Source organism: Choloepus didactylus, chromosome 6 (genome assembly GCF_015220235.1).
Source record: "Choloepus didactylus isolate mChoDid1 chromosome 6, mChoDid1.pri, whole genome shotgun sequence".
NCBI lineage: Eukaryota > Metazoa > Chordata > Mammalia > Pilosa > Megalonychidae > Choloepus > Choloepus didactylus.
Genome location: NC_051312.1, coordinates 135836646 through 135857861, shown reverse-complemented (window position 1 = coordinate 135857861; position 21216 = coordinate 135836646). Strand labels below are relative to the sequence as shown.

Here is a 21216-nt window from a genome sequence, read left to right as displayed (position 1 = left end):
CCCATGAGGCTGGGAGTGTTCTCATCTCACCTCCATATCGCCGACACCCAGGACAGTGCCTGACCCCTAGGAGTGGCTCTATAAATATTTGCTGCATAAGCAGATGAATGAAGGCATGAAAGACTTACTATAAGAATGGATGGGGCAGCCTGGGAACCAGGGTTACAAATTGGTCTCCCCTCTGGCACCCCAAGCCCCCATCTCCTGCCCTTCCTTGTACAGAGTGGTCATAAGCTCAATGTGGCTCCTGCGCTGTCATTGGCACTCGGTGAGTTCCATGCTCTGCCCCCATCTCAGCCCTTCTCAGCTGCCATCCAGCCAGGGCATTCGCTGGAAGCCCAGCCAGCTCTTCCCCAGTCCCCCCTTGACTGACAGAAGGGAGAATTCAGAACCCTGGGGTCTGGATTGGGGGAGGCTCCAGGGAACAAATGCACAGCTTGAAAGCACCTTAGCAATCATGGAGTGCCAGCACCTCTTCTCCCAGTTTAAGGATAAGGAAACCAAGGCCCAGAGAGCTGAGATGTCTGGTTGGAGGTTGCCTGGCTGACGAGTGGGGGAGCTGGGACTCAGACCCTGGCTAGTGGTCTAGACCAACACCTCCTACTTAATTCTGAGTCCAGGGCCTTTCCAGCCTCTGCTGCTCCTACACTGTGTATCTCTGGGAGGGCAGGGCCTCTGTCTTCCCCTCTGTGCAGCCCAAAGCCCTTCACCTCCCGCTCTCCTTTCATCCCCAGGGCATCAAATGCGAAGCAGACGGTTGATGGACCTTCTCATTGTTCAGAAGAGGAAACAGCCAGTGCAGAAAGCCTAACTGACTTGCCCAGGTAACAGCTGTTCAGTGGCAGAGCTTGGGCAGAAGCTCAGTTTCCCTGACTCCAAGCCCAGAACTTGCACCACCACCCACTGCTCTGACCTCCAGGTGGGTCCCTTCTGCTGCTGCACCCCTTTCCCCTGCTCCAGTGGGCTCTGCAACGGCGTGGCCTCTCTGTGGAGTCTAGAGCTTTGGGCTCCAGGCCTCGGGAGCTGGAGTGCTGGTGAGTCTTCAAGTGATGCTTGCTGTTCTCTGGCTGCAGCTGAGATAGCCGGGTCTTATCAGTGAGCTTCGCACACCCAGTGCAGCTGGCTAACAAAAGCCCTGCTAAGGAGGTCTGTGGAGCTCCAGACCTGTACCTCCAGGCCTTCCTGAATGGTGTTCACCAAGATAACAGCCTCCCTCCAAGTCTGAAATGAAACCTCCCAATGCAGGAGTCCTGCCCGGTTTGAGAAAGTACATAGATTGCTCGCAAAAGGATTCTTTTTCAGCAGCAACCCCGCCCCCCACCAAAGTGGTGCAAACCTCCCCCTTACACACACACACACCCTCTATCCTTTTGGCCCTAAAATCAGTGAGTTATTCTCTAGCAAGGGTGAGAGACTGGCCACTGACTTGGCCCCCACTTGGAAAGGTAGAAGGTAGGAAAGGATGAGTGAGTGAGCCCTTCCCTCTCGTGCATAGTGTATCTGTCTCCTCCTGTGTGCTCTGGGTGAAGGCAGCGCTATGGCTGCTACATATGTGTTTTCTCAAAGATGAGACTTTTGCATAATACACTGTTTCCATTTAGAAACATTCCTGTTGGCTCATCTGATGGTGAAGCTAAGAACAGAAGACACATCTGAATTTATCTTGTTTATTTGAATATCTGTTTTTATCTGTCCCCACCCCTAAACTTGAGCTGTAAAGCTATAATGGGTTTATATATAAATCTATAATGTGACAGGCCATAAAGTTGCATTCTGTTCCGCAGCAGAGCTTGCCTATCAGCTGGCTACATCTGAGCCCCGAATGCCTCATGGTCAAAGAGATTTTGAACCCAAGTGCCCGGCCTGGGGCCCTTGGGTCTGTGTACGTCACTGCCCTGCTCCCACTGCCCACTGTCCAAAGTCCACCTTCCTCGGCCTGGCCTCCGCAGCCTGCCACCATCTTACCACCGCCAGGCTGACCGCCACTGTCCCCTGCCTGGATGTGAGGCTTCCTCCTTCCCTCCCTTCCCCTATTTAAAGAGCACCAGATGCTATTCTGAGTGTGGGATACAGCCCCAGACAAGACACACACGGTCTTTGCTATCATTTAGGTTCCAGTGTGGGGGTGGAGACAGAAAACAACAGATATTCAAATACACAGGTCAGTTCAAGTGAGGGCTAGGAACACAATCAGACAGAGTTCTGTGGGGTGGAAGTGAGGCCAAGTTCCCCTACCACAAGACCTGCACGGGTGAATGGTGCCCGTTGGTCAAGACCGGCCCACACCTCCTCCAGGAAGGCCACCCACACCCCTGGCCTGCAGTGCTTTCTCCCACGGCTGGACTCCACAGCACTTTGTCCCTCATCCTCCCAGGGCTTTTAATGGCTGATGGCACAGTCCACGTCCCATGCCTGCTTCTCAACTGTGTACTCCCTAAGGGTAGAAAAAGATCTCTTTCCTGTGCCTCGCACTTGCCCGGCCACACCTGGCACAGAGTAACTGCTTAATGAGAGTTCACCAGGTAAAGGTGCCAGAATCTCCTCCCATTCAGAGGCCAAAGAGCCAGGGCCCGGCCCCGGGGTCACGGCCAGGTGGGAGAGCCACTTCAATCCCTTGGAGAGGGTTGAAGGGGAGAGCTTATCACTAAGGGGCACAAAACATGCCAAATTCTCTTAAACCATCAAATAGCTTGCTTTGATGAGGAGCCTAAGGACAGTATTATTCCTTGGTTTGAAAGGTCTGGAACTGGGTATGTGGGTGGGGCGATGTGGAGGAGGGGTGGCCTGGGGGTAGGGGGGCCACTGCGTTTGTGGTGTGGCTGTGTAGTGTGCCCAAGCACGTGGTTTAGACAGTATGTGCAATGGGGGTGTCTGTGAGTGTCGTTCTGAAATATTGGCATAGGATGTGTGAGAGAGTGAGTGAAAGCATCTGAGTGTGTATGTGAGTATGTGTGTGAATGTGGTGCTGACTGATGTGTATGTGTAGGAGGAGTTTTGTGTCTGTGTGTGGGAGGTTGGTGGGTTGGTGTAGTGTTTGTGTGGTAGGGTATGTGGATGATGGGGCAGTGGGGGCTGTGTGTGTGAGGATACATATTTGTATATGTGCATATGTATGTTTATGTATGTATGTATGCATGCATATATGTGGTATATGAGGAGGCATGGGCATACGTGTATCTGCACATGCATATGTATGGTATATGGTATGCCTGTGCATGCGTGTATCTGTACATGTGTATGTGTGCTGTATGGTAAGTGTGTGCATGTGTATGTTTGGTATATGGGGATGTGTGTGCATGCATGTATCTGCACATGTGTATGTGTGGTATATGGAATGCTTGTGCATGTGTGTATCTGCACATGTGTATGTGTGGTGTATGGTATGTGTGTGCATGTGTGCATCTACACATACGTATGTGTGGTATATGGGGATGTGTGTGCATGCATGTATCTGCAATACGTATGTGTGGTATATGGGGATGCATGTACATGTGTGTATCTGTGCATGTTTGGTATACGGGGATGTGTGTGCATGCATGTATCTGCACATGTGTATGTGTGGTATATGGGTACGTGTGTGCTTGTGTATGTATGGTACACAGGTACCTGTGTGTGCATGTGTGCATATGTGCATGTGCTGTGGATGTGTGGCGTATGCCCTGGTGTGCTGGCATGTGGTATGGTGGCATGGAAGTTATGCTGCTCAGTTTTCCCAGAAGGCAGTGGTGCCCTTGCCCAGGGGCTTGTGAGAGACCCTGTTCCCTCATGGAGTGGAGGAGGGGAAGGGCAGTGTGGCAGTGGCTGGGGCTGGGGCTCTGAGGTGCCTCCTGGGATCTGGGGCTTCACTCTCCCAGGTGGTACTTGGGGCCCGAGTGAGGACCCCACAACCAGAAGCCAACGGAGCCCTTTCCTTTCCTCCCTGCTGGCTTGGGGTTCTTACTTCTTCAGTTCCCCTTTGACATGTGGTCCCTCAGCTTTGAAGCCCTATCCTCAACCCATCCCTGCTCTCTTTCCTACTGCCCAGACCAGACACCAAAATATTTCTGTGTTTCCTCTGGAAAAATCCTGGGAGGTCTGTTTATGACTCTAGCAAAGCAGCACACATCTGTGCACAGTTTAGCTGGGACAGCTGGAAACTCAGGAACTGGAGTTGGCTGGAATTTGGAGCATGCTGGTGCACCCAGTAGAAACCCCCACCCCAGCCCTGCAACCTGTGCCCCCCTGTCTCTGCCCAATTGCCACATCTGCGCCCAAACCCAGAGGCAGTTCCTGTGCCCCTGGCCTGTCTGTGCACCCACATATGCAGATACTGCCTGCACACACCCAAATTTCAGTCATACACCCAGGGGTACAGACAAGGACACACAAGCACAGAGGTCCCCCAGCACACTCTTGAGGACACACTCAAGCATGGCTTCTAGAGACAACACATACTGACTCAGCACACCCACGTGTAGACACACAAGTCACACACACTCAGAAGGTGTGATTCACTCCCACCACCCACAGGCACCCACCCTGAGCCAGCCAGGGCTCCAACACCCAGGGTCAGGCAACACCCACCCTTTTAGCTGCCGGCACAGGCCTGCCCTCCCCTGGGAGCCCCGGGTACTCCCCAGCCTGGGAATATCCCTGCTCTTCCCCACCATCTGCCCTTTCCCTGGCAGCGGACATCCCTCAGCAGCTGTGACTTTGGCCTCAGTCTTCTCATCTGAAAAGGGGGCTGGGCTTGAGGATGGCTAAGGCCCATCCTGTTCTAATGCTTGGAATTTTCCAGGGTGGAACTGGCAATGAGGGCAGGAGACAGGCCATCCTCCCGGGCCTGAGTGCCTGGACTGCCCGGAGAGGACAGACAACCAGGGACAGGAGGAAGCTGCCCAGCTGTGCAAGGGTTAACCTGGGCTGGTGGTGGACTGTATCCAGCTGGCCCTAGTGCCGGGGCTTCAGATTGTTCTCAGATGTGGGCCCTGAGTTAACACCCTGAGTTAGTGTGGCTGCCATTCCCACCATTCCCGGAGAGGCCTGGGGCTGCTCATCTGTGGCTGAATTCTCAGTATCCCCCACGCCCTCCCACCCCACCATCAGCCCCCGCTCAGCCCCTCCTCTCTGCTCTTTCTTCCCCTTCCAGCTGATACCAGACCTTCTGGTGGGCTGAGCTGGGGCTGTGGGCTGGGACGGGAGGGAGTACTCCCGAGGTCTCCTGCCATCAGGTGCCACCTCTGCAGTTCAGCGCGGGGGGCCTGGAGTGACCTCTTGCTTGACCTACCTCTTCCCGTCCTGCCATCCCTGCACCACACATCTCTCCAGAGGCCTCATGGCTGCTGGGCGTCCATCTCACCAGAACCCCTTTTCCTATGCCCCACTGCAGAGCCCTCCTTCTGCCTCCCTCATTCCTTCAGCTCTATTGTCTGGACCTGAGTTGCTGCCTCTTCTCCATCAGCCAGGCTGGGCCTCCCAGATTCCAGCAAAGCTTTTGGGTCAGGAGAGGAATTTGCTCCTTTGGGCAGATGGGGGAGGAGAAGAGAGGGGAGACAGGAGAGGGCAAGTGGGAGACAGAAAGCAGAAGGAAGCAAAAAGAGTGAACATTTGCTAGGGCCTAGGAAGGAAGGAGGAGACCAATTTAGGGCAGCTATAGGATGTGCCGTGGGTGGCAGGGCCCCTTGCTGAGCCAGTGGAGGGAGCTGGTGTGCCGGGGAGCAGGCACGGAGCTGGGAGGGTGCTGGCCACAGTTGCTGCCCACACTGAACTTGCTTTGCTGGGCCCCCATTTTAAGGCCCAGCCTGGCCCATGTTGGGGGTGGAACCATTGTCCTTGGCCTCACCAGTGATGTACCCCAATCTCCTACTCTTCCTTGGCCAGACCAGGATTTCCAGGGCTCTTGGAATGGGGAGTCCTGGGCTTGGGTGCTCTTTAACCGCCTCTGTCCACACCCAGGGTTGTCTTGGCTGCCTCCCGGCCCAAAGGAATTTCCAACCACATGGGCCCCCCAATTCCCCGTGGGGTTCTCCCTCTGTGGAGAGCCCAAGGCTGTCTTCCCTCAGCCCTTGCTAACCCTCGTTCTTCTTTCCAAATCAGATCATCTCTGCTCTTCTCAGCTTTCTGTCCATATTCTATTTTCTAACCCAAGCATGGGTTGGAAACACCCTCAAAACTCTACTGGAAGCCTCAAAGCGTTCTCCACCCTTCATTTCATCTTGGTGAGACCTTGGGCTAGTTTCTCAAAGGCTTTGCAGGCCAATTTCTTAAATGTAAGATGGAGGCATCCATCCTGAGCGCAGCTGTGCATCTGCCCAGCCCAGGCCCAGCGCCTGAGAAGGAGGCCTTTTGTAAACCATAGCCCCCTTCTGCTTCACCCTCACCCCCACCCCCTTTTACGCTTCTAACACCATGTAAGCCAGGGACGAGCAGGCTGACCCATCGCCCTGGGACAAAGGAATGATGGCCTCAATTCAAGGGCAAAGTACAGGAGTTTTTGATTAACTCAGAAACACCAGGGACGTCCAGCAGCCCAGCTGCCAGGGGTGGGGTGAGGAAGGGAGGGGAGGCCGGCGAGGCAAAATGCAGGGAAGAGGTCGGGGAATTCAGAAATCCAGGGGGACCTGGAAATATTGAGCAAGGGAAAGCCTGAGACCCAGGCCTTCTCCCACCATTCCCTATCCCCTGGCCCAGGCAGTTCCACTGGGAGAGGCTGGTTCCCTCCGGGATTGGAAGGCCTGGGATGTGCCCCTTCCCCCCGCCCTGGGATACGTCAGCAGTGATTTCTTCTGGACTCAGCAGGAGCAAGGTCAGCTGGTTTCCCAGGGGGGAGCTACGCACACACCTTCTAGGTCAGTGCTCCTGTGAGCCAGGGACGTGGCCCCAGAGAGGAGGGCAGGGTCACAGGGGTGGCGGAGGGGGGCACAGAGCCCTGGGTGCTCCCTCTGGAACCCCAGGACTGCTCATAACCAGAGGTTCTCCCAGGGGCATGGAGCCCCGCCTCTGCCCCCATGCCAAAGAGCTCCAACCCACCCCAGGAAGGAGGCTGAGGCTTTACATCCTTGAGATGGAACATTCCACGTGGCGGCCGCCTTCTGAACAGCTTTCCTGATTTCTAACCTGAATCTTTCCTGCTACGGTTTTAGGCAAATCTGATAGAATTCTGTATGTTCCCAGGACTTATTCCTCATATCAAATACACAGTTTGATTTTACGCCTGAGGATAAGCCAGGCCTTGGGAGGATTCTAAGCTGCTGGCCCCCACCCTCCTTTGTCCAACTCCCACCCTGCCAGCCCCCTCCCCACCAGGCCACATGGGAAAACCCCCAGGGGTTCAAAGGCAGCGGGTGAGGAGGAGGCTGCAGAGCGCGGCCAGCAGGAAGCATTTCTTTGTGCTACACTGGGGTCCTTGGGGGATGAGTGCATATTTTGGCGTATTTAGAAAGATTTCTTTTTTTATAATGAGCATCAGTGGAGGAAAGGGAGGGAAGGAGAGATGGAGAGGCCAAAGTCAGGACACAGGGAAAGAGAAGGGAGGAACGTGAAGAGGGCTGGAAAGAGAGAGTCTAAGAGCAAACAGAGAAATATAGAGGGGCCGAAGGGTGAGAAATGGGGAAAGAGCGGGAAAAGAAGAGGAGTATTTAGGAAAGACAGAACGATGCCACCTATATAGGGAGCTTCTGAAGAGAAAGGTTGCTCATCTCTTCGGAGGCAGGGGGATGGATGAAATGACTTTGGAGTTTCCAAGAAAGGGTTTTACTTCCATTTTACACGTGGGAAAAATGAGACTCAGAAAGGGATAATAGCTGACGCTGACTGAGCTCCTACTTATCATGGCTGGGCCCTGTGCAGAGAGCTTTGTGAGCATTACCTCATTTAATCCTCGCGACATCCGAACGAGGCAGAGTCTGTTATTATCCCCACGTCCCAGACGAGGAGCTGGAGGTCTTCTGCAGCTTGCTAATACCTGGCATAATGTCACCCAGCTGAGAACTACATCTTCCTGACTCCAGAACTAGCTCACATCCTTCAGTGGGATGCTTGTGTCCTAGAACTGAGGGAGGACAAAAGGAAAGCACAAAAGCATAGAACAAGTGAGCACACCAAGAGGAGACTTTTGGTCCTAAGGCAGTAACTGCACTCTAGCCATTGACCCCAAGCCTGGTGAGCCCTTCAGGGTCAGTTCTGGTACCCACAGAACCTCAGATGGCATGCATCAGCTCCCTCCCATCTGGAGTCTTTCCCCCACCACCTGACTGTGCCTTCTCTTCCTTCAAACATCTGGCATCCTCAGGAAGAGCTGGAGTTCTGGCTGCTGGACTAGGAAGCACCCCTCCTTCTCAGCTCTTCATAGAGCAGACAGGAATAATGGCTCTCTGAAGCGCCCCCAGCCTCTGTGTTTGCATTTGGCATGTTGGATTGTGAGTTGTCTGTTTACATTTTTATTCTCTCAGGGGAGGAGGATTTTACCATCAGCCCAACACCTGGCCCTGCACTGGGCATGGCTGAAGGACTGTTCATTTGTCCTTCAAACTTCAGGGCCTGGGGTGTGCTAGGAGCTGGGAATGACACATAGTCCCTGTCCCCAAGAACACGACCTAGTTAAGGAGATGGACAAGTGAGCCAATGATTCTACTGCATGATGATGGAGAATCCAGGGGCAACTGGAGCACTGAGGGGGCCCCAGCAAGTAAGGGGCATGGGGCCGAGGAGTGGCAAGTCTGGGAGGGCTCCCTGGAGGAGATGGGGATTGAGTCTTGAAGAAAGAGAAATCCCCAACTCCATCACATTCTGGAGGATTCTGGTTAGCCATTCCCCTTTCTCAACTCTCACAACCCATTTTTTGAGAGCTAAGAATAGTTCATGCATTCATTCATTTGAAAAATTTATTGCCTGCCTAACATGTGCCAGGCACTGTGCTAGTTAGTGTTTGGGAATTCCATGATGTCTACGATGTAGACCCTGCCTTCCTGAAGCTCCCAGTTCAATAAGAGCCGACAAGCAAGCACGTGATGGCCTTACATCTGAAGAAACCAGTGCAGGGCTCTAGGAGAGCTCAGGACATGCTTACCTCCCTCCACCCTGCCTCGTACCACCCTGAGAGGCCATCACCACCATTTTACTGTTGACTTGCCCAAGGAGTGGTCGCAGATTCCCCAAGTTTGTATTCTTGTCTCATACTAGCCAAGTCCCTGAATGAGGAAGGGGCTGAGGATGGGTTTGCTGTCTGGGAGGTGACCATGTGGGGAGGGCCAGGTGGGCTGCTGGACCCCCTGAGCAAGGACAAATGGCTACACGTTGAGGGGGTGCTTCTCTTGCTCCTCCCGGTAGGTGGGGCTGTGGGAAAGGTGGGGAAGGTCAAGGCCATGGGTTGGGGGGGGTTGGGAGTGGGGGTGTTAGAATGGTGTACTCTATCCCCTTGGGTGCCTCGGCTTAACTCGGGCAGGCAGACTGCTCCTCCTCCTTCCTTCTCCCTCCATCCTTCCTTCCTCCTCCCAACCTTCTCCATCTCCCCCTGCATCTCCTCTTCTCCCTCGTTCTCCTACCCCATTACATTTCCTTCTCCTCCTCCCCCTTCTTCTAACCCCTTTCCTTCCTCCCTACCCCCTCCCACCCCCACTTAATTTTCCTCCTCTTCTTCCTCCTCCTTTTCTCCTCTACACTAATTGCTTAGGGGGTGAAGACCAGGTCGACTTGTGAAAACCCTGATCCATTGCCATGGTGATGCTAATTCAAGCTGAGTTCAAAGGAAATTGTTCCAGTTAAAACTAACAAGCTGGAGCCGGGGCCCCAGGAAGGACCAGTGCCAGGAGGAGCCAGCCCTGCACCCAGACAAATAGGAAAAACAAACTCGTGGCTTCTCACACTCCTCCTCTCCTCCCTGCCCACTCAGCAGCCTTCAGATCTGTGAATCTGAATCTGAGAGGTCATCTCGGGGGAGCTTCCACCCAAGCCACCTCCCACAACAGAACGAGTGGCATCTCCGTTGGAAAGCCCTCCTGCGGGGCCAGCACACGCCCTGCCCCACCTCCGGTTCTGGGCTTTAACCGCCTTTGCTTTTGAAGGGTTCTTTCCAGTGCACATAAACACTTCCATTGCTTTCGAATAAGCATGACTTTGAAAATACTAGGAGTCTAGTAACAAATACTCCTGAAGCACATTTCTGGGCCAGATGCTGCTCTAAGACGTCACATATTCATCAACTCACTTACTCCTCATGAACACCCACGGGTGCTATTATCACCCCCTACTTCTCGGGGTTCCCAGGGTAGAGGACGCTTCAGGGGATGAATCTGCTAAGAGTTTGATTCAAACTCAGCTGTTTAAGGGGAGTGTTGTGAAGTCAATATGAATGACGTCCTTACAAGAAATTGGGGCACAGAGACAGGCAGACGCAGGGGAGATGTCCATGGAGGCTGAGATGGGAGTGATGCGGCTGCAGGCCAAGGAGTGTTGGGGGTGGCTGGCAAACCACCAGAAGCCAGGAAGTGGCCAGAGAGGCTGCCCCACTGGAGCCTGCAGAGGGAGCCTGGCCTTGCTGAGTCCTGGAGCTTTGACTTTTGGCGTCTGGAACTGAGATGATACATTTCTGTTGTTTTAAGCCGCCTCATTTGCGGTACTTTATGGCAGTCCTGGGAAACTAAGGGGAGATGCCTAAAAAATGCATCATCTGGCTCTCCCAAGCTTGTTAAGAGGAGAGACCTGAAGCTGTAGATGCAGGTAGTATCCCACAGCTGCAAACCAGCAGCGCCTGCCTCCCCTCCTGGGTCGGGGAGCTTTGGTGGTAAATTGAGGTCCGTGCCTGGCCTGTGCTCTGCACAGTCCCCGGAAAGCTGCCCTTCCCATCCTGCAGGGAGGGTTCAGTGTCTCTGGACTCCATGGTCAGGATGTGACTCAGCATGGGGGCTGGGAAGGCCCAGCGCCAGGCTTCCCACTCCCAGGATGGCTTGTACCGCGCTTTGTACTCAGCCCGGCCCCTTTCATCCCAGCTTCTCAAAGTCCCTTTCAAGCTGGAGGGAGCCCTGGGAGTTGGGTCATTATCTCAATTAACAGGAGAAAGCTGGGGCCCAAACCAGGCCAAGGCAACTTTCCCTCCAATTAGGCCTTGAGTCAGCTCACTGGCCTAAGCAGGGCTCCTTTGTTCTTGCCTGTCATCCGGGTGGGGGAGATGAGGGTCCTGCACAAGCCCCTGGAGAGTGTGTTTGCAGAGCTGGAGTTTCCCAGTGGGCTGTGCAGTAGGTAACCCCCCCCCCCCAATGGCTACTGGGGAGGCTGCATCACTTGTACTTTTCCAAGTAGGAGGGAAGGGGAAGAGGCTGAGTGGACTATAGTTGTCAGAGATTCTAAGAATACATCCAGCCAGCTTTAGGGGAGATCTTCCATCCTGGGGAGAACATTACTAAGGTCCCAGGCCTTGGGGTCCCCAGAACTGCTTGAGTGTACTCAACCCCAGTGAGTTTCCCTGTCTAGTGTTAGAATATTCATCTGCAGCAAAGCAATGATCGTCAAGGCTCCTGCGTACCTTGTCCAAGGCAAAGAGAACAGACTTCTAAATTCCAGCTCAGTTGCTACCTCGCTGTGCCATCTTGGGTAATCGCTTTAACTTCTCTGAACATCAGTTGCCTTGCAGGCTCCTTGGCTCAGTGTCTAGAACATAGGAGATCCCACCCCTACTGATACTGTAACAGCGACTTTTTAAATATAACCTTAAAACTGTAAGCAAGCAGGAAATCGTAATGTAACCTTCAAAGCTGGAAACAGACTACAATGGAAGCTCTTATTCTCACAAAGAAACAGTTTGTAAATGTAAAGTATGAAGCAGCATGCAAATGTAAAGGCTGCACCCAGATATGAATAAAGCCTTTTCATCTATCTCCCTAAACATCTGGAGACACCTTTCCCAGGTGTCACTGAGTTCCTGAAGAAAACAGGAAATAACTAAATTACTGAAGGTCTCCAAACCTGTTGTATGTTAACTAAAATAATTAACTCTCTTTGTCTCTAAAGGGTTTAGCCAATTAAAGAATCATTTCAGGGAGATTGCCCCAAAACTCCCAGATATAGATAAGCCTTTTGCCTGTCACTCTTGTGGCATGTTAATTAAATTATTAACTCTCTTTGTCTCTGCGTATAAAAGCCAATCGAAGAAACACTTCGGGGAGACGGATTTGGGAAAGCTTCCCCTGTCTTCCACTGGTGTAAATAAACCCTCCTTTCCTCTTCAGCCTGGTTCAGTGTGATTCCTATTGGCTGTGCCAAGCAATGAACCCAGATGTGGGAACTGCCCCTTGTACAAAACCACGAGGAAGCAGAGAAGAATCTCAGAGCAGAGGGCCTGGCTGGAACCGTCTTCACCTCCCTGGAGGAACAAAGCACAGAGAGGTGATGTGCAATGCTTCAGGTCACACAGCCAGGACTAGAACCTAGCCAAGGAGAGGCCTTTGAAGGGTGTGCCTCCCTGCCCTTCCAGGCATGGATGAGGCCTTGCTGACTCAGGTTGGAGGGTGCTGGGCTGTTGATCTCACCAGGCTGGGTGTCTGGATAACAGAGGGGGTGGGAGGGTGGGGTGTCATGGGGAAGTCGGGGGCAGAAGAAAGTCCAGGATGTTGCACAAGGAAGAGTGGGGGTGGAAGAAGGTCCATTTTAACAAGGCAGCCAAAGGGGAGAGGGGCCGGACCCCTGGTCAGAAAACTGCCCATGCTTGTGATGATGCTCCCACTGCAGGGATCAAAGCTGCCTTGTGCATCACTCCCTGGGAAAAGCATTGTGGCGCGGGGCTGACTAATGCCTGTGCCTTTCCCAGGGGCCTGCTTGGTGCAGCTGCCTCGATTTCCTTCAGTCCCTGCCCACCACCCCCGAGTTGTTTCTGAAGATGTCTGTTCCAACCCAGTTGCTCTCTTCACTCAGTCCTCTGCAGCCCCCATGGCTGCAGACTGTCCATCTTGTCAATGCCAAGTGTCTCCCTCCAGACTTTGATGCCTTCCCAGCTTCAGCTATACCTCCATTTCCCTTTGTCCCCCAGTACCAGTTCTGGACTCAACCAAGCTTATCTGCTCATTGACTTCTGGAAATGATCCTTAGCTTTGCCCTTGACCTTCACATAGGCCAGTAAAGTGAGTGCAGTGGCCTGGCCCTTTCCCCACCCTCGAACTTTCCAAATTTGAGTTCCAGGTTGACTCCTTCCAGACCATCCTCCTAAGTGCCAGCTTTCTTTCTCTTGGCTGCTGCCTCTACTGTGTGCCTTAGAGAAGCCAGCTGGGGCCAGAAGGCCCAGGTCTGCCATACCTGGGTGTTGGGTGTTGGTTCTGGCCCCAGGAGCTGGGGTGAGTGGGAGAGGAGGAAGCATGGCAGAACAGAGGCAGCTGGGGAGAGTCGTCTCGCCAAGTCTGGAGGACACATTAGGGAGGTGATGGATGGAAAGGATTCTTATGAGAGAGGGGGAGCTGGGCTCAGTATCAAAATCGTAAGGAGAAAAGAATTTGAACTTTCTTCTGGGGTTTGTGAGTTCTAGAGAATGGTTTCTTTAACATGACTTCTTAGATCTTTATCTGCATTTCTCAAACATTTTCTCATTAGGGTCCCTCCTCTGCCTCCCTCCGCTCATATTCCCCCATTCTCTCTCTCCTCCAGCCTCTGGTTCTATATTTTTCTTCCACTTTATATGGCCTTTGGATGGGCAATCATCCCTCCTTTTATAGATTAAAAAAATGAGACTTGGAAAGATATGCTGATTTACTTACAGACCCACAGCCAGCGATGTTCCAGCTGGGAAATTAACTAGGCCCACCCGGCTCCAAAGCCTGTGCTCATTTCATTATACCCTCACATGTATGTATGTGGTGTGCATGTGTGTGTATGGTATGTGTGTGCAAGTACATGTTTGTGTGTATGTGGTATGTGCTTGTGTGCATGTGGTGTCCTTGTATGCATGTGGTGTGGCATGGGTATGTGTGTGTTTGTATGTAGTATGTGTGTGTTCTGTGCATGCTTTATATGTGTGAGTGTCTGTGACTTCCAAGAAATCCTTAGAGGATTATTTACTTGTCTCCCACCCTATCTCCTCTTTTTCCTTCCTCTCTTCCCTCTCTCCCTTCCCTTCTTCTTCCTCTTTTCTCTCTCTTCCTCCTAGATGATGCAATGGGCTGTCTTTGTAACATGTTTTCTCTCCAGTCCTCAGATGATTGGAAGCACTGGCATTTGTCTCTCTGTATCTGCAGGACCTTTCTCAGGAAGAGGGAAATGGCTTTGTAACTCCACCCAGCATGATAGCCAGCCTGGTATCAGTGGCGGCTTCCTGGTGAAAATGTAAAAGACACTGAAAAGAGGTAAAGTGGAGAGAGCAGGAGGGCCAGGGGGCCTGTGTTCCACACCTGACTCTAACTTTTACCAATTATATAACCTGGGACACATTTCCATTCAGTTTCCTTAACTGTACAATGGGGATAGCAATATTATCAACCTGCCAGGAGAGTTGGAATAGAGGATATAACGCATGTGAAAATGCCTAGTAAACTCTAAAGGACCAAATCACTTCATAAATATCATTTGGAGAAATGAGGACTGTTTGGACCCATGCCCCCGCCTTTCTGATGGTGATATGAGAACAGCTACTCTTCATACCCCCATAAGAGGTCAGAGCCAGGCTCTAGCTGGATGGACCATTCTCGATGATGATGGTTATGGCAGAATGAACTACGTGGCTTCTCTCCACCTTTCTTCAGTGGGTATTATGAATCAGAAAGAGATGATTAGAGTCATTCTAGATGCACTTAGCAACTAACACGGTGACTTGTACTGTAAGCCAAGCTTGGGAACGAGTGATGCTTCTTAGATGGCTTAATGCTGGGGTTACTGTTTTATAAGGGTCAGGGTCAAAGACAAGCTAATAGCAGAAAGAGCTTTCTTCATGTGAGACCAGACTGGGCTGGCTCTGGGGACAGGATGAGTGCTCACCACGGAGGGAGGCTTGCTTCCTCCTTGGCCAATGGGGACAGCAGCCAAGCTCTTCCGGTGGGAGAATGAGAGGAATCCGGAGGCCACCAGCACTCTCCAGAGTCAGCGTCTGCTGCATGAGCACCCCGGCAAACTCTGTGCTGTAAGAAAGGGGGCAACACCTCCTCTCTCTCCGTGGGGGGTGAAGGGGTGGGGACGCTGCTCCAGGGAACTTGATGGAAGGGACTTTAGGAAAAGGATGGGAACCTGAAGAGCGAGACAAAGAGATATGGGTGGATGTGGGACTGAACTACATCTCAAGGCCCATGTCTGTAGGACCTGCTTTCTTTATTGGTACCTGGAAGCAAGCAAGTTAGATAAAGCTTTTTACCTTTGTTTTTCCAACATACTACTGCTCTGTTCAGATCTGATTCTTGAGTGTAATACACGTAGTGTATATAAACGTCCATTTTTGTTCTCTGTGTTTGTCCTGGGACACCCTCTCCAGGAAGGACATGCTCAGAGAACAACAGAACTCCTTCCCAGTGAGCTTGCAGGAGGTCTAGTGGGGATGGAACTGGAGGAGATTGGCCTCGATGGATGACCGTGTAGAGTCGCCATGGTTCCTGACAGCAGTAGAGGGATCCAGGGTGCAGCAGTGGTGGAGATGGTCACACCACCCAAGAATGAGAGATGCTAAGACTGAATACCCTGAGGGCCGCTCACAGGCTAGCATGGAATAATTTTTAAAAAACCTAAGTTACACCACAGTCTCAGGGTCTAGACACAAATATTCTTGAACATCCACTCTGCCTGCAGATGTTTGGGTTGGAAACAGACCCAGTAGGTCATTTCATCCAACCTCCTCCCTCAGGCAGGAATGACTTACTTTTTTGTTTCTTAAATGCAATTTTATTGAGATGTGTTCACACACCATGTAATCCATCCAAAGTGTACGATCAATGGCTCACACTATCATCATACAGTTGTGCATTCATTGCCACAATCAATTTTAGATCATTTTCATTTCTCCAAAATAAAGAAAAAAAAATAAAAATAAAAAACACCCAAATCATTCCATACCCTTACCCCCCTATTATTTATATATATATTTTTGTCATTATTTTATTACTCATTTGCCCTTACCTGGGTAAAGGCAGTGAGGACTGACTTACTTTTGACATGTAGTTTTCTTACTATCCCCTATATTTCCAGGGATCGTGACTCTACGCATTCTTTCACTATTCCTTTCATCCATCCATTATTTATTGAAAGAAGAGTAAGACTGAATTTCTCCCCCTAAAGAATTCATGGTATATTCTTTTCAGAGATTCTAATGTCTAACCAACAGGAGTAACTTCTAATGTCTAACTAAATGTCTAATCTAATCTAATGTTTAATCTAAATTCTTCATGTTGTAAATAGAGATAAAGGTAAAACAATGACACTTATTCATTCATTCACACATACATGAATGATTCACGTCCTCCGCAAATATTTTTGAGGGTTAACTATTCTGGGTGTATCAGAAGATGCCCCTCTATTTTGGACATACTGCTTACCTTTCAAACTCACTACGTGCATTCTATTGCTGGGAAATGAACCAGCATTAAAAGTGTGATCAAGAAATGTTAATTTGTAATTACATATTTGGAAAAAATGGAGCTCTCAGAACTCCTGTCATTTAAGGACCTCAAACTAACTGAGAACATGATCATTTCCCAGAGGGGGCAATTGCATATTGAGTGTTTCATCCCAAATGGCATAGGGAAGGCTCCAAAGAATTCTTAATTCTTTGCCATGAAACCTTTTTCAGAAGAGCAGGTAAGCAAGACCGGCATCTTTTGCTTCTGTCTGAACCTGCTTCCCGGCCCTTCCCTTGGATTCCCACTGTCCCCACTCCCCTTGGGTCCTTTAGCTTCCACATCTTCTAGAAGTGAAGAGGGAAGGAGGTGGTCTGAGGAGTGGAACCGGAATCCTCCTGATTCATCAAATGTAGCTAGCTGGTTGCTGGAATGAGTGGGGGTGGAGAGGAAAGGAGAGGAGAGGGAGAGGGTGTTCTTTGGGCTGGGAAAGATCCAGAACTCATTAATGTCTGACACCTCCAATAAAAGTTGCATATTCCCCAAAAGCGATTTTTGAAAATCCTAGATTCTTTGAAGCTTAGTGTTTAACAGCCACTCCTTCCACACATTTAATAGGAAACCAAGCCCCTTGGCTGGCTCACAAGGCTCCCACCTGGGGAACTTCTCTCCTCCCAGCATTTGAGTTCCCTGTACAAGGACCCTTGAGGCTTCTTGCATCTGGGCATGTGTTGGAAACTGAGTTTTACAGGCTGGAGTAGGTCAGAGCTAGGTGGGAGGGGAGCAGGAATAAGACTTTGGAAGTGGAAGGCAGATGGAGTTGAGAAATGTGGCTGAGCCCAGGCGGTTATTTTTCTAGACTGGCTTCTTTTTTCCCCCTTCATTTAACTGAAAAGTAGACATGTACATGCTAAAACAAGAATATTAATGAAAAGTTACTCTTTATTGCAGAAACCACTTGTCTCTCAACCTGAAGACAACTACTATTAACAGCTTTTTGACTACTGTTCAGAAATTTTTGATGCTTTATATGCATCTGGTTTTTGGGTCATAAACAGGAACATATTATATAACTTGTTCCATATATGACTTGTTTCTAACAATATATCTTAGAGATCTTTATGTAATTACAAGTATTTAAATTTACCCCATTCTTTGCCTGGTATTATATAGTGTGGATGTACCATAATTTATTTACTTCATCTCCAATGATTGACGTGTAGGTTATTTTCAGTCTTGTGTTAACACAAACAAAGTCACAATGGACAGTTTGATACATACACATCTGTGCAAATATAACTGAGGGATGCATTTCTAGAAGAGGAATTGTTGGGTCAGAAATACGGACCTTAAGTTTGATAGACATTGACCAGGTTCTTTTCTGACTAGCCAAGATGTACCCAGAAGGGAAGGAATCAGGGGTGGGAGAATTGGTTGTCAATCCTCTATCCCTGCTCCCTCTGCTCCCTCCATGCAAGAATATGATGCAAATGTGGGGATAATTCCCCCAGGGGGTAACTGAAAAATCATCTCTGGCTCTGGTTTGCATGAAATAGTCCACCTCCCCATCCCACCTCCCAATGATCCATATTCCTAATGATGCGTCCCTGGGTTGAGCATGACTAAGTAGGTTTGCATTCCCTGAGCACAGAAGGACTGCCAGGAACATGAGGTGTCAGGCTGGGCTCCTCCACAAAGCAGAGCCAAGGACATTCCAGGGGAACTTCACAGGCTTCCCAGCTCTGCTCAAAAAAACGGCAATAATGCTGCAATCATTTGAGACATGCGTTTGACTTTCCAAAGTCTTTTGCAATCAAAATTTCATTCCGTTTTAGCTGTGAGGGAGGCCAAGCAGGTATTGTCGGTCAGGTGAGGAAACAGATCCAGAGAGGCTGTGTGATGGAGTGTGATCATGAAAAGGTACTGGATCAAGAGCCAGGAGTCTTGGGTTCAAGTTCAAGCACCGAGATCTGTTAGCTGTGTGGCCTTGGGCCTCTGTTGAAGGGCTTGGACAGGGTGGTCTCCAAGGCCCTGGGCACCCAAGGGTGTGATGAGATGACACCCCGAGGTCCTGCAGTTGGCTTGGGGGCAGAGCTGGGATAGGACGTGGCCAGGGTCAACCAGCTGTCTGTTTACCATTCCCTGGGCTGGATGGCAGTGCACCCATCATGCAGCAGCTACAGGCTGGAACCACTGTCCTTCGTGGCTCCTGTAGAGTGAGCAGAGGCTCCCCTTTTGGTGCTGGTGCATCCTCCTAGACTATCCCAGATTTTGGTAGGGGTGTGTAGAGATGAGGTTCTGTATTGCAGGCGGGAAGGCATAGCGGGGGTTGGAGCAAATGAGATTTGTCCAGATTGCTAGGAAAGAGGTCCCCAACCCCAACCTGTTTCAGAGACACAGTGGGGAGAGCCCCTTCTGCCCCATTAAAGCCCCCATAACCAATGCCATCTGTCCCCCTTAAAAACAACCAATCGCCAGTCTCATTTTCCCGATGGCCTAGAGGCCTAATTAAAGCCAGACCCCTCCCTGGCCTCCTCCTTTCCTACCCTTCTGTTAATAGCCTTCAGTCCCCTTAACCCCTTCATCTCTTGCTTCCTTTTCCTCCCCAGGATCTCTCTCCTGCTACTCTTCCAACCCCCCGTGGACAGAGACATACAGAGGAGGCTGTCCCAAAGCCAAGCATGACGTCATGGGATTCTAGGTTAGGATCGGGAGACCTGGGCTCCTCTCGGGGTCCCACCACTGACTTGCTGTGTGGCTTTGGGCAAACCATGGACCTTACTGGGCCTCAGTTTCCCTGCCTTTGGCAACCAACATTTATATTGCCTTAAAGAGCTTACAAAATGTTTTTCACCTACATGGTCTCATTTAATCTTCCAAAAGGAGCTAATTATCCTATTCTAATTGCCCTCACAGGGAGAGAAGTTCATGAGCTTGAGGGTTGTGGACAGTAAGAAGGACACAGAGGTTGCCAGTTACTATGCCAGACTGGGGAGGGGGCTGTGTTCCCCCACTCAGGGGGCATGAGCCCACCTCAGAGGGTGCAGGATTTCCTGAAAGCTCCTTTTCATTCTGAATCTCAGGACACTGAAGCATCGCCTGAGGCTCTGACAAGGTGTATGTATGTGTGTGAGGGGGTGTGGGGTGGGGTTGGGGGCTTGGAGGAGGTCAGAGATGAGGCTACCTAGGAGCCTGCGTGGAAAACGACACCGGCTCCAGGCCACAAGCTCAGCGCAGCCCACGAGGCAGTGAGGAGTGGGGAGGGAGATGGCAGCTCCCAGCTCACAAACAGGAGGAAACAGGCTCATCAGTAGCAGGAGGGATCTAGGCCAGACCCATAGAAGGGCTGCCTCCAAGGTAGCAGGTCCCCGGGGTGGCTTGTTGTGCAGGGGTGTGGAGACACCCTGTGGCAAGAATGAGGAACCACGGTTTGGTTTCCTAAGAAGGGTGATGAGGGGAAAAAACTGGAATGAGTAGTCTTATTTAAGAGTTCCCACCTGGGCTAGGCAGGGACCTTCCACATAAGATCCCATTTACTCTTCAGAAAGCTCTGGAAAGTAGATATTCCCAATGCTTCCTCCCATTTTGGTACTGTCCATACTCCAGCTAAGCTGTGAGACCTTGGCAAGTTACATGATCTCTCAGAGCCTTGGTTTTCTCATCTGTGAAATGGGTACTTCATAGGGTTGTTGGGGAAGTGGGGCTAAAATGCTTATCCCACAGCCTGGCAGGTAGTGAGAGCCAAATAAAGTCTGGTAGGATCTGTTCATAGAGAGCTTATCTCTTGCCCCATGTCACATAGCTAGCAAGGACCTACACAGCAGGGTTTGAACCTGGGTTTATGTAACTCTGAATTCGGCAATTTTCCCTCCTCCCCAAAATGCAGGGCATTTGGGACTGTTGAATGTTTCCACCTCCTTGAAAACCGGTTTCCTATGGTGTGCCAAGAGTGAGTGACAGGTATGTCGTTGAGGTAGGGATACCCCATCCTCCAGATGGTGATGGGGGTGGGGATGCCCCAGGGCATCTGCCCCCTCCCACAGCCATAGCTTCTGGCTGAGAGCAGCCCATCCCATTCCTTCAGAGCATCATACAACGTTACCATTTTCCAGCTTGCCCTGCTGTGTAGAAGGCTGGGAAGCTCTATCTCAGAGGCGCCCCGAGAAGAGGCTGAGGTTGTGCTGTCTGAGGCTTCCAGGCAACTGGAGTTCAGGATGACAGAAGGGACCGGAACAGCTGCTACTGCCTCGACAGCTTGGCAGGCACCAGACACCAACAGGCCCGTTCCCTGTTGGTCTGCTCTGATCCCCGGTGGGTGGGAGTGAGGCCTGGTTGTCCGCGGTGGGCTCCCTGCCCTGGAGCTGGCTATTGAAAGCCCATAACGTGCAGACAGTCTCCTGTGAGAAGCTTGTTTTATGCAAGCTTCAGCTCCCCCAACCTACTGGCTGTGTGATCCTGGGCACGTAACCTCTCTGGGCCCCATTTTTTCTTCAGGGAAATGCAAATAAAAAATGCCCACCTGAGAGGGTACTTGTGAGAGGCACCTGAGCTCATTTGCTCATTCCACAAATCTTTGCTGAGTGTCTCTGCTCTGGATCAGGCAGCAGTTGGCATGAGGGATGGGAAATAAATTCACTGAACAAGCTGCCGCAGGAGGGGAGGGGCCTGGGGAGGGGGGCAGGGAAACAGACCCGGACACGGAAAACTTGACACTGGATGCAAAGGG

The 21216-nt window shown here is 51.1% G+C and overlaps 1 long non-coding RNA gene across 6 annotated transcripts; it reads left to right on the top strand.

Moving 5' to 3' along the window:
- The first annotated feature begins 733 nt into the window (after positions 1–733).
- Positions 734–20979, top strand: LOC119538620. 6 transcript variants are annotated; one of them, XR_005217593.1, is made up of 9 exons: positions 739–824; positions 6670–6784; positions 8270–8396; positions 12201–12357; positions 14193–14300; positions 19100–19191; positions 19407–19607; positions 20377–20450; positions 20603–20979. It is a non-coding gene; the product is annotated as an uncharacterized LOC119538620 (long non-coding RNA). The 6 variants fall into 6 exon arrangements; XR_005217596.1 differs by lacking the exons at positions 6670–6784; positions 8270–8396 and adding an exon at positions 920–1034 and having other exon boundaries at positions 734–824; XR_005217592.1 differs by lacking the exon at positions 739–824 and having other exon boundaries at positions 6598–6784.
- Positions 20980–21216: the final 237 nt, after the last annotated feature.